Genomic DNA, 13,132 nt, shown 5'->3' with positions numbered 1-13,132 from the left:
AGCGTGCAGTTTCTCTCGTTAGCCACTGTTTCTCGACTGGGGTTGGTGAGGGGAATAATTAACGTGTATGCGACGAAAAATGATGAACTGACCACCAAAATGTTAGAAAAATTCTCCAACCTTGTGACGACGTCCATTTGCTCGTTTTCTAACGTTTTTACTACATTTTTACCACGTCCCCATCACCGTCACCATCATCATGATGTAAAACCATTACGTGTATTCGTAGATGTAACAGGAATTACAATAACGTCTTAGTTACATATAGGAAACGTACGTTGTAGTGACGCAACCAAACACTACCTAAATACAACACACAGGTAGGTATTTTAGGAGGGGACGTATGACACGTATATACTTCGTATATATTACGAACTTTCCTGACGTTACCAAAACGCTACCTTATGATACGTAACATTTACGTAGTGTGTTTGCTGGGTAATTAATTGCTTATATATATATATATATATATATATATATATATATATATATATATATATATATATATATATATATATATATATATATATATATACATATATATATATATATATATATATATATATATATATATATATATATATATATATATATATATATATATATATATATATATATATATATATATATATATATAAACTTAAAACTGAATGTACCGTCAAATTTACAAGCTGTTATAATGTTCTCCGTCCCCACATTTTATTGTCTTATTGTCCAGGGGGAGGTACCGCCCCCTCCCTTGTTGTGCTTTCCTTCCTACCATTGTATCTTTTTAGTTTCCTGGTGCTACCTACACATGTATTAATAGTTGTATAATCACACTCTGTCCTGCCTGGGGGTTGGGATGGCATGTTCCTCCCTTTTCCCTTGTTGTTTACCTGCAACAATAAACTATCAATCAATCAATCAATCTTGAGTAATACTTCACCAGTCATTAAAAACAGATCACTGAATGTGATCCCAGTTTTCCCAAGGTCATTCTTCTAAATAACTGAGGAAGAAAAAAATAAGCACGCACAGGCGCTACAGGCGTACACGTAATATATATATATATATATATATATATATATATATATATATATATATATATATATATATATATATATATATATATATATATATTATTTTTTTCTTCCTCAGTTATTTAGAAGAATGACCTTGGGAAAACTGGGATCACATTCAGAACACTGCCCCACGCCGACGCACACACTTCTCCCTGATCTGTTTTAATGACTGGTGAAGTATTACTCAAGATTATAACAGCTTGTAAATTTGACGGTACATTCAGTTTTAAGTTTATATCCTTTTTTGACCCCTGTGTCAACTCGGCGCCAACTCTTGAACCCTGTGCCAACTTTTCACCCCTGCCCCAACTTTGCACCCCTGAGCTTTTGACCCCTGCGCTAACATTTCACCCCTGCGCCAACATTTCACCCCTGCCCCAACTTTTCACCCCAGAGCCAACATTTCACCCCTGCCTCAACTTTTCACCCCTGCGCCAACATTTCACCCCTGCCCCAACTTTTCACCCCTGCGCCAACATTTCACCCCTGCCCCAACTTTGCACCCCTGCCCCAACTTTGCACCCCTGCCCCAACATTTCACCCCTGCGCCAACATTTCACCCCTGCCCCAACTTTGCACCCCTGCCCCAACTTTGCACCCCTGCCCCAACTTTGCACCCCTGCGCTTTTGACCCCTGCGCCAACATTTCACCCCTGCGTTAACTTTTCACTCCTGCGCTTTTCACCCCTGCGCCAACTTTTCATCCCTACGTTTGCTTTTCACCCCTGCGCCAACTTTTCACCCCTGCGCCAACTTTTCACCCCTGCGCCAACTTTTCACCCCTGCGCCAACTTTTCACCCCTGCGCCAACTTTTCATCCCTACGTCTGCTTTTCACCCCTGCGCCAACTTTTCACCCCTGCGCCAACTTTTCACCCCTGCGCCAACTTTTCACCCCTGCGCCAACTTTTCACCCCTGCGCCAACTTTTGATCCCTGCGCCAACTTTTCACCCCTGCGCCAACTTTTCACCCATGCGCCAACTTTTCACCCATGCGCCTACTTTTGATCCCTGCGCCAACTTTTGATCCCTGCGCCAACTTTTGATCCCTGCGCCAACTTTTCACCCCTGCGCCAACTTTTCACCCCTGCGCCAACTTTTCACCCCTGCGCCAACTTTTCACCCCTGCCCCAACTTTTCACCCCTGCCCCAACTTTTCACCCCTTCGCCAAATTTTCACCCTTGCGCCAACTTTTCACCCCTGCCCCAACTTTTCACCCCTGCGCCAACTTTTCACCCCTGCCCCAACTTCTCACCCCTGCGCCAACTTTTCAGCCTTACGTTCTTGACCCTGGCCCAACATTTCACCCCTGCGCCATCTTTTTACTCCTGCGCCAACTTTTCACCCTTACGTTCTTGACCCTGCGCCAACTTTTCACCCCTGCGTTCTTGACCCTGCCTCAACTTTTCACCCCTGCCCCAACTTTGCACCCCTGCCCCAGCTTTGCACCCCTGCACCAACATTTCACCCCTGCTCCAACATTTCACCCCTGCACCAACTTTTCACCCCTGCGCCAACTTTTCACCCCTGCGTCTGCTTTTCACCCCTGCGCCTACTTTTCACCCCTGCGCCAACTTTTCACCCCTGCGCCAACTTTTCACCCCTGCGTCTGCTTTTCACCCTTGCGCCTACTTTTCACCCCTGCGCCAACTTTTCACCCCTGCGTCTGCTTTTCTCCCTTGCGCCAACTTTTCACCCCTGCGCCAACTTTTCACCCCTGCGCCAACTTTTCACCCCTGCGCCAACTCTTCACCCCTGCGCCAACTTTTCACCCCTGCGCCAACTTTTGATCCCTTCGCCAACTTTTCACCATTGCGCCAACTATTGATCCCTGCGCCAACTTTTCGCCCCCGCGCCAACTTTTCACCCCTGCGCCAACTTTTCACCCTTGCGCCAACTTTTCACCCTTGCGCCAACTTTTCACCCTTGCGTGAACTTTTCACCCTTGCGCCTACTTTTTTAGTATGAAATGTGTAAGCATACTGGCATGTCCCCCATGTTCTTATGTTCTTTTATGAGGCGTCTGAAGACAGCTCGGAATTAAAAACTGCTGTATTGATTGTGACTTATTTGTGGCGTGGCTTAGCTGAAGGAGGAGGAAGAGGATCGAGGCAGTTTAAGTCAGAAATGTCATGTAATATCCTTAGCTGCTCAAATGTGTAAATTTGTCTCTGCTCTGAATGTTAATGGTCAGTGCCAGACTTTGTATAATGGGGAACCAAACCTATGTTCCGGGTTTTGGTCTTTTTTACCGGATAGGTTGCAAAAGCCGAGTTCGTTGCGTCATCCGACATTTGATCGCAGGCCAAGCAGATGTTCCTAGCATGCTTCATATATTTGAATATTTATCCATGGAATTATAAATCAATTAAACGTGGACACTCACATATCTCCCACACACTCATTAACATACCAATGTGCGCGCGCGCGCACGCACACACACACACACACACACACACACACACACACACACACACACACACACACACACACACACACACACACACACACACACACACACACACACACACACACACACACACACACGTTATGAATTAGGAATATCCGTGAGTACTATAAGGGATATATAAAAATAAAAATTATAAGGTGAAAAATAATACAAGTGCAATTTAATATGTTGATAATTTGTGAATAAGTTTACGAGATAACTTGTACACAGAAAACACATTACAAGATCACATGTCACATAATGCTAAGGATCAGTAACAATTATGTTTAGAAAAGGTTTGAAAGAGTCGATTGTATATAAGTGAGACCTTCGAGCCTGACACATGCAGCTGTAGTGCGGCTGCCTGTCCGGCCACCTGTAGCAAAGTACAGATGTGAAACATTTGGAAATATTTTTTATGATAGTCTTATATATATATATATATATATATATATATATATATATATATATATATATATATATATATATATATATATATATATATATATATATATATATATATATATATATATATATATATATATATATATATATATATATATATATATATATATATATATATATATATATATATATATATATATATATCTATATATATGAACTTACAACATTCCGGTGCCAACATTGCTGACTTCACCGTCACGGCCAGAAAATAGCAAGGTATCATCAAACATCCGGTGGCGTGAGCCTAACTGGTGCTTCGGCACATACATTCTTGCATTAAATATGTACAAGGATCTTATATACACGTATATTAGTGCCTTACATCGCTCGGTCACCTAAAAGTCGCTACCTCGCGAGTCGCGACTCACCCGACCTTTAAAAGTAGTGTACCTACCCATGTTACAGTCTCGCAATGTGTACTAGCTAAGCGTGGTCTTGTAACAGTTGCTTCAAATAATTATATACAAGTCAGAGCCCGCCTAACGATACAACACAGGGAAATGCCAATGATAATATAAATAATCATGGAAGTAACAAGAAATGGGTAATGTACATACAGGTTGAGGGAAACTGGAAACTCGAAAAGATTATTTACATGATACATCCTAGAAAATTCGAATTGACTAAACTGTCATTAGGATACATGGTAATGGAGCTATTTGGAATACTAAAATATAAAAAAATATGAAAATCCGTGAAGATCTGCTTCAAACTGAACCTTCGAGTCACACCTTTGACACAAAAACTGTCACAGAGAAACACTCATCCGTGGCGTGACAATTAGTACTGTAAATGACACAGAATTTGCCAGTGTCGTTACCCTCGGCACGACTTTTGAGACGGGCGGGGTCTACAACGACAGATGAGGTTGTGTGAAAAGAGGTAATGTTATCCGTAGAGTCTCCTAAGGAAGAATAATAGTTACAATGTGATAACAAGGACAAGTCTGGAGAGCCTTAGAAGCATCGGTTGGGTCAGCACCACTGCGCAAACATTAACGCAAAAAGGGAGACTGAACAAAAATAATGATACTCCGTTTTTCAGGTCTACAGTACTATAAGAAAATTATGCTACAAAGTTGTGAAATAACCGTTGTAACAAATCTCACTGAAATATATGAATCCAGCTTAATTGATTAATGCAATTCCAGCATTAATAAACATCAATTAAAAAGAAAAATGGCCAAGCCACTAAAATTCCACTTATCCCCCGACCGTGGATGACTGACACCGGTGACGTCAAAAATAAATCCCGTAACGGGTAGCAGCGGTATGTCAAGCAAGCAAGCAAACAAGCAAGACTTGTCTGCTCACTTCAAAAGCTTACAGGTATTCACATGCTGGTTAAAATAAAAGTTAGGGATAGCATCTGCTCAAGTTTAGTTAAGTCTGCCTTTGCAGAGAAAGATGTCTTTGTTTCAAGCAGAAGCACATGAGGTTCAAGGTTAAAAAGCACCTATCCCTATGTTACTCTACACCCTCGGTTATTACGGTTCCCAACAAACAAGAATAGTACCTTACAATACATAGACTCTCTCTCTCTCTCTCTCTCTCTCTCTCTCTCTCTCTCTCTCTCTCTATATATATATATATATATATATATATATATATATATATATATATATATATATATATATATATATATATATATATATATATATATATATATATATATATATATATATATATATATATATATATATATATACGAGTATATGTGTGTGTGTGTGTGTGTGTGTGTGTGTGTGTGTGTGTGTGTGTGTGTGTTTATCAAACCCTTAATGCAAGTCAACTTTTTGTTTTGCTTCATGAGCTTAGTAAGAAAATAATGTTCGCATCACAGTGACTACTCAAAGATGCGTACACTCTCTCTCTCTCTCTCTCTCTCTCTCTCTCTCTCTCTCTCTCTCTCTCTCTCTCTCTTGACATAGTTGTATTGTGGTGGAGTGCATGTCTTTGTGATTCTGTTTTGTAACAACGCTGTGAAGGACGTGGGGTGAGGGCTGGGGGTAAAAACTCGAAATCCTCGAAAGCTTTTGGTGGCAAGTGAATTTCAAGAAAATGGGTCACAGTAACATTGAATCACTGAAGCCCCATAAAAAAAACCTTGCTGGTCAGGCTTTACGTAGAAACGGAAGTAGTTCTCCCCGTGACTGAACCCATACAAATGATGGGAGGGGAAGTTCGGAGTAGATAAATAGATTACTGAATCTTCCTTTGAGGAAGAGTCACAGAATTCTTCGAGATGGGAAATAAGGGCTCTGTTAAAAGTATTGAAGTTCAGGATAAGTACTTCCAGCAAATAATGTGTAACAGTCCACTAGTTATCTGATCGCTGGGGTCTACTTATTGTCCCCCTTTGAGAAGACTGAGCTAATGTTAATTTGCTACAGGGTGTCAGCGAAGGAGTTTTATATTCCGTCACAATGATTTTCAGAATAATGGGAAACTATTGAAGAATTTCCATTACTTCCTCGAGAGTTTTCCTCGATGGGTTGTGTGGGACATTTATAGATTACCGTCTTAGTACACCTTTCTAAGCTGTTGTTACTTTTTGTTATGCATGATAGATAGGTAAGTAGATAGATAGGTAGGTAGGTAAGTAGGTAGGCAGAGAGAGAGAGAGAGAGAGAGAGAGAGAGAGAGAGAGAGAGAGAGAGAGAGAGAGAGAGAGAGAGAGAGAGAGAGAGAGAGAGAGAATGTGGTCAAATGAAACAAGCCTTTGTCTGGAAGCCTGGCAACTACACGGTTTATATTACTGAAGAAGTATTTCGTTACAACACACACACAGACACACACACACACACTCACACTGCACACACGAGGCGATGTCAACACTACACATCATCCCATCCAATTGAAGTATGAAGCCCGTGAGGATCGTGTCACAAGTATTACGTATACACCACAAGGCTGGCAAGGAGGTTGGACCCATTACTAAACCTCCTTGGCTGGGGTAGGCTGAGGGTTGGCGGCGGGGTGAGGAGAGATGAAGAGAGGGGTTGGGCAGGCACGCGCGGGACATCATGAGGGTCGTTGCGCAGGGAAAAGAGAAAGTGCACTGCTACCGGGAAATGGGCGAGGGTAAATGACCGAAGGATTTTTTTTTTCTTTCTCTTCAGGCAGTACAAGATTATGTGGTTATTAGTATGGGTCCAGGGAGAGTTTGAAGAAGAATGGGAACCTTCTGCTGGATTGTTTACTGCGTGTTTATGTGTGTATTATTGTTTTATTATTATTATTATTATTATTATTATTATTATTATTATTATTATTATTATTATTATTATTATTATTAGTAGTAGTAGTAGTAGTAGTAGTAGTAGTAGTAGTAGTAGTAGCAGCAGTAGTAATTGTTGTTGTTGTTGTTGTTGTTGTTGTTGTGGTTGTTGTTGTTATATCATTATTATCATTAACGTCATTATCATTTTTCCACCGTGACTCATGAAGGAACATCAGGAAAATTTTTGGTCACATAATAAAGCAGCTGCATCCAAACACAAGCCGCACGTGTTTCCCACTCTTGGTTTGTACCCCAGACAAACTGACCCTTCAAGCAACATTTACCGTCGTTGGGTGATCCCTATTCACCCACACACACCCCATCCCCCACCCCCGAATAAAATGAGCTTGAGCCACGTGTATACGTGTGTGTGTAATTCACCACAGCCTGATCACGTGTTGGACTCGTAATCGCAAGCAGGTACCCTCCCGACATGTGCAAGTGGTCTTTATCGTCGATCTATGGGTACTGCCAGGACCTCACACACCACACACCCCATCCCCCTTGCTCAAGGGGGGACAGTAACCACTCCTAGTCTACGGAAAGAATCCGGCCTGAGCGGGCTCGAGCCGCCGCCCTGTCAGACTGTGAAACCTGGCAGCGCAGCGCTCTATAAACCTATTTGTATTTACCTATTTGTAGTGTACCGGGCCCGAGCTAAAAGCTCTAATAGTCTCGTCTCCATATCTACATTTATATATATATATATATATATATATATATATATATATATATATATATATATATATATATATATATATATATATATATATATATATATATATATATATATATATATATATATATATATATATATATATATATATATATATATATATATATATATATATATATATATATATATATATATATATATGTATGTGTGTGTGTGTTTGTGTGTGTGTGTGTGTGTGTGTGTGTGTGTGTGTGTGTGTGTCCGTCTGTGTGTGTGTGTGTGTGTGTTTAAGAGATGGGTTCAGGGTGATGTGGTGTGTTGTTTGTCCTCGTCGTTGTTATTTTTGTTTGTTTCCTTGTTTTGTTTATCGGTGGTGGTGTGGTGTGGTGGGGAGGATTAACGGCGCCTGCCTTCAACGACGTAGTTCCTGTTCGCTCCGTCGCTGCATCGTTGTGGTCTAGTTTTATTGTGACGTTCAGAGCTGAGCATGTCTGTAGATCATTCACCTTGCCGGAAAAAAAAAAGCATCACAAACAAGTCAAGGTACCTGTAAAATGCAAGTGAGAGTTTCATAATACAAGGTCCATAATACAAAATTTGTTTGTTTACAGTTACGTTTGACATACATAATACAAGATTTGTTTGTTTACAGTTACGTTTGACATACATAATACAAGATTTGTTTGTTTACAGTTACGTTTGACATACATAATACAAGATTTGTTTGTTTACAGTTACGTTTGACATACATAATACAAGATTTGTTTGTTTACAGTTACGTTTGACATACATAATACAAGATTTGTTTGTTTACAGTTACGTTTGACATACATAATACAAGATTTGTTTGTTTACAGTTACGTTTGACATACATAATACAAGATTTGTTTGTTTACAGTTACGTTTGACATTGTACAATAAATACTGCGTTGTGGCTTCCATGCCCTGAACATCCCCCTCCCCCACTCCTCCTCCCCCAGTGCTCTTCCTCCCACTTCCCCTGCTTGCAACCTCTCCAACACCTCCCCCAGCCCGCCTCTCCCACACACCACAGCTCCTATGCAATCCATCCGGTTCGCTCATCATACTACTGTTTCGGAAAAAATCACGTTAGTTTTGGTGCTCCTCGTCGGGAACCAGATAACAGATAATCAAATAATGCTGAATTTTCTTCTAATGTTTTATTTTCTTATTTCGGTCTGTGAAGCCAAAGATATGTGTAAGAGTTAATTCCACGGTCCAACAGTGTCTTCGTAACCGCCCGAACCAGACTCTACAGTCCTATATAATCCATAATGTTAGGGTTTTCGATGCGACACCACATACAGAAGACTTCCTGTATAGTTTCCTCAAATTTCTTAAACTTACATATGAAAACAAAATTCTATACAAGGAATTTTCCAAGTCTTTGGTATTGGTTTGAGAGCTTCCTAACCCATAAATGATAGTGATTAGTGAATGTGCGGCCACCTGGAGAGGTTGACTGAAAAACTTGGTATATATATTCTTTCTTAAAATCTCGGTTTGAATCGGAAAGAAAATCTCATCTTTAATTGTAGCATAACGTCACACTTGCGTGGCGGTGAAAGACATGATAATGAGGGGTGATGAAAAGAGCTCAGCATTTTTTTACAGCAAGGGAGGCAGCTGAAGGGCAAAAAAATAAAAACAACAACAAAAAAAAAAGTCCGATAACGATAGACATGTTCCTGCTTTCCTTACGCCACCTAATGCCCCATCAGGTAACAGGGAGCCTTGATACGTGTATTTCTTCGGTGTTTCAGAAGATGGACTGCTGTTTGCACTGAAGTTGCTACCATCACTCTTCTGAGAAGTACATTACACCCAAGGACCAGAGCCTGTGAATGTCGTCGAGTATAAGCTAAAATCTGGGTGAATCCAGTTGTGAATCCTCTTCTAGTTGCCGGAAAGGTGGAACTTTAATGTCGATCCCGCGAGATATTGCCATGAGGGTTTTCTTTCTGGCCGGTTGTTTCGTGCATTCCTTTTCGGCACCTCATGAACGGGAAACTCATGACTCAGAATGCCTGGGAGTACCTATGGAGGAAAACAACTCTACCCTAAGATGACAAATATGCTAGCTATGGATACTTCGCACTTGGGATCCGTAGCAAACTGGTTATCTTCGGCTTGGTGTGTTCACGATCCTGTTCCCAGAAAACGAAGCTTCACATGACAATATCGCCACTAAAATGTTGGTCGTGGTGATATAACGAGAGAGCTTCCCGTGCACGTAAGGCATTGTGGTTGAATTTTTGTATTTATGTCAAGGCCAGTGTCGTATCGGTGGGATTTCGAGGAAGGAGGCGGGCGGTGTGGCCTTGGCTATACGAGTTACGCAAAGCTTATAGAGGTAGGCCTACATTCCTTACTAGGTGCCCAGTGACACAAATCTCAGGTTTATTCTAAACGTGTCTAGACTTGATGGCAGCTAAATTGACCGATCTTGAGCCTCCCCAGTCTGCTTTTTAGTCATCTGATATTATTACGATTTCCTGTCATGAGGTTGCTCAGCAATTATTGAGGTCTTTCCAAACATATATATATATATATATATATATATATATATATATATATATATATATATATATATATATATATATATATACATATATATATATATATATATATTTATTTATTTATTTATTGAATAACTGATTGTTTTATGTTTATTTATTTATTGTATAGTGCCGTACGGGAAAAATTTACTACTGTCCTGACTGTAATTATCCTATAAGTCTAGTAAGTCTATGGACACTCGGATACACATTTTATATTAATTTTCTAAAACTTTCTTTCTTTTAACCACATCACGTCAGCAAAGTTAAAGCCTCACGCACATTGCTAAACCAGATCATCACATTCCTTACAGCCCTATTACACGTGAGCCTCTCTGTAATATACACTTACATAAGTACAACGCCAGGCGGGGCCCACAGCCATGCCCTGCCCAGCTGTCCCGGCGTGCCCGCAGACTAGCCCCACCGTCGCTTTTGTTGGGGGTTTGTGTCGTGATGCCAAGATCAGGTCTCGGGCTAATGTTTCGAGTAGCGTGACTTTGTGGCCGCGTGATCTGTCTACCTGCCTCAAGCTGCACCCCCCCCCACCACCGCCCATCTCAACCCCTCCCCCCCCCCCCTACACACACACACACACACACACACACACACACACATCTCTCTCTCTCTCTCTCTCTCTCTCTCTCTCTCTCTCTCTCTCTCTCTCTCTCTCTCTCTCTCTCTCTCGACACCCTCAAAAGACATAACTTCGTGACTTCTGAAATGGATGTGTCACGATAAAATAAAACTCGCGAGGAAACACAAAAAGCATTATATATATATATATATATATATATATATATATATATAAATATATATATATATATATATATATATATATATATATATATATATATATATATGCTATGAGGAAGCTTTTCTGCTGAGTGTGATTTAGGACGAATTGATGGGAGCCAAATATCTTAATGAAAAGTATGAGATCTTTAGTACATTCAACTAAGACTGTGCCAGCAAATACGAGTACGTCCCTAATACTGTTTCAGACTCGGCCGGAAGAAAAGCATTTCAAGACGAGGAAGCAGAGAGAGCTGTATAGAGGCGAGAAACAGCGTGCAAGGCAAGGCGAGAGTCCACGAACAAAATGGAGTGAGTACAGAGGAGCATGTGATTATTGCGTAGGATTAAGAGGAAAGAGAATAGTTCCAAGAAACACGGAAAACAAACTTGTGTGTGAGTTGTCACTTGTGTTATCGTGACAACAGTAAAGTGTAACGTCTACCGTTTGAACTTTTCACCTCGGCCGAAGATATTGTTTTAATATGTGTATGTGCGTGTGTGTGTGTGTGTGTGTGTGTGTGTAAAGTAATAGTATATATCGGAGATAATTTTAGTCAACACAGCAGCCCGGGCCAACGAACTTTGTCCTTCTTCTGTCAGCTTTCACCCTTGTCTTTGCCGTGGTCTTGTGACGTTTGCAGTGCCAAGGGCCCCAAGTCAGACACAGGCAAAGGGTAATAATTCACAGAAAGAAATATCATGAACAACAACGTAAAGGAAGTGGATGCATCATAACTGTGCCGCGATGCTATGACTTTCAAATGAGTTCTTCACAAAATCTTTAACACTTATATTTCACTTCGAACACTGCGTCAGATGTTTCTTCCATGTCGCTCCGTGATAGGCTGGACAACTGGAAGGCGGAAGTGTTGTGCGCGGAACTGTCCATGGAAAGTTCCGCTCATAAGAAGGCGGCGACTCGGGTCAGTTTCCAGATTATCGTGCTCAAACCACTGCAATTGTTAGTTTCAGACCTAACACTGTCGTACCCACACAAACAACGATATTCAGTTGAAGTTATTGTTCAGACCGTTAGTTATTGATATTTTTTTCGCAATAGTTATTAGTCAGAAACCGGAAAATACAACGTGATGACGAAAATCTGGTAACGCGCAGTCTAGCTATTGGTCGACTCGTTCAGGGGCTCGGACACCAGCACGCCGGGTTTGGGTTCAGCCTATGTCGAGGGCCTGTCATCATGATTTTTACGCTTTTCTGGTCGTCGGGAACTTTAAAATGTGTAAGGCTGATAATTATAAATATATTTTTTTTAATAAAGTAGACAGTCTTCATGATTCAACAAGTCACTTAATATGAATGCTGCTGCCTGAAGACTTATCTGATTAGTGTACATCCTTGTAGACAGGCAGATAACACGGAAGACTTGATTTCTGTGCTTGCTTGATTAAAGACGTCATTTTTTTGCCATCTGATCGTTGTGTATATTCATTACTTCTGTTCAAATTGACCCTGACCTCTAATTTCGCTGACCGGCTAAATAGTGACCTCTAATTAGTTTTGGCGTAAGATGTGATTCCTTCGCTGGCTATTCTCACGGCTGACCTAAATGTTTGCTGTGAGTGTCCTCTTCTTTCTCTTGGTGTGGGGTCTAGCCAGCCAGTCCGACTATATACACATCGTCTTCTAAGAGCTGTTATATTTTATTTTTACTTAATTTTCTCTCTTATATCCTTCCTTATGCTTTCGCGGCTCCATGAATCGAAACCTCATAAAATCAATCCTTATGCAGTCCATCCACTTTCGCTTCAGTCTTCCTCTCGTTCTCCTGCCCTGTGCCTCAATTGGGCCACTCCTTTGA

The sequence above is a fragment of the Eriocheir sinensis genome, chromosome 17, assembly GCF_024679095.1.
Source record: "Eriocheir sinensis breed Jianghai 21 chromosome 17, ASM2467909v1, whole genome shotgun sequence".
NCBI classification, from domain to species: domain Eukaryota; kingdom Metazoa; phylum Arthropoda; class Malacostraca; order Decapoda; family Varunidae; genus Eriocheir; species Eriocheir sinensis.
Note: the sequence above shows the minus strand (reverse complement) of the source record.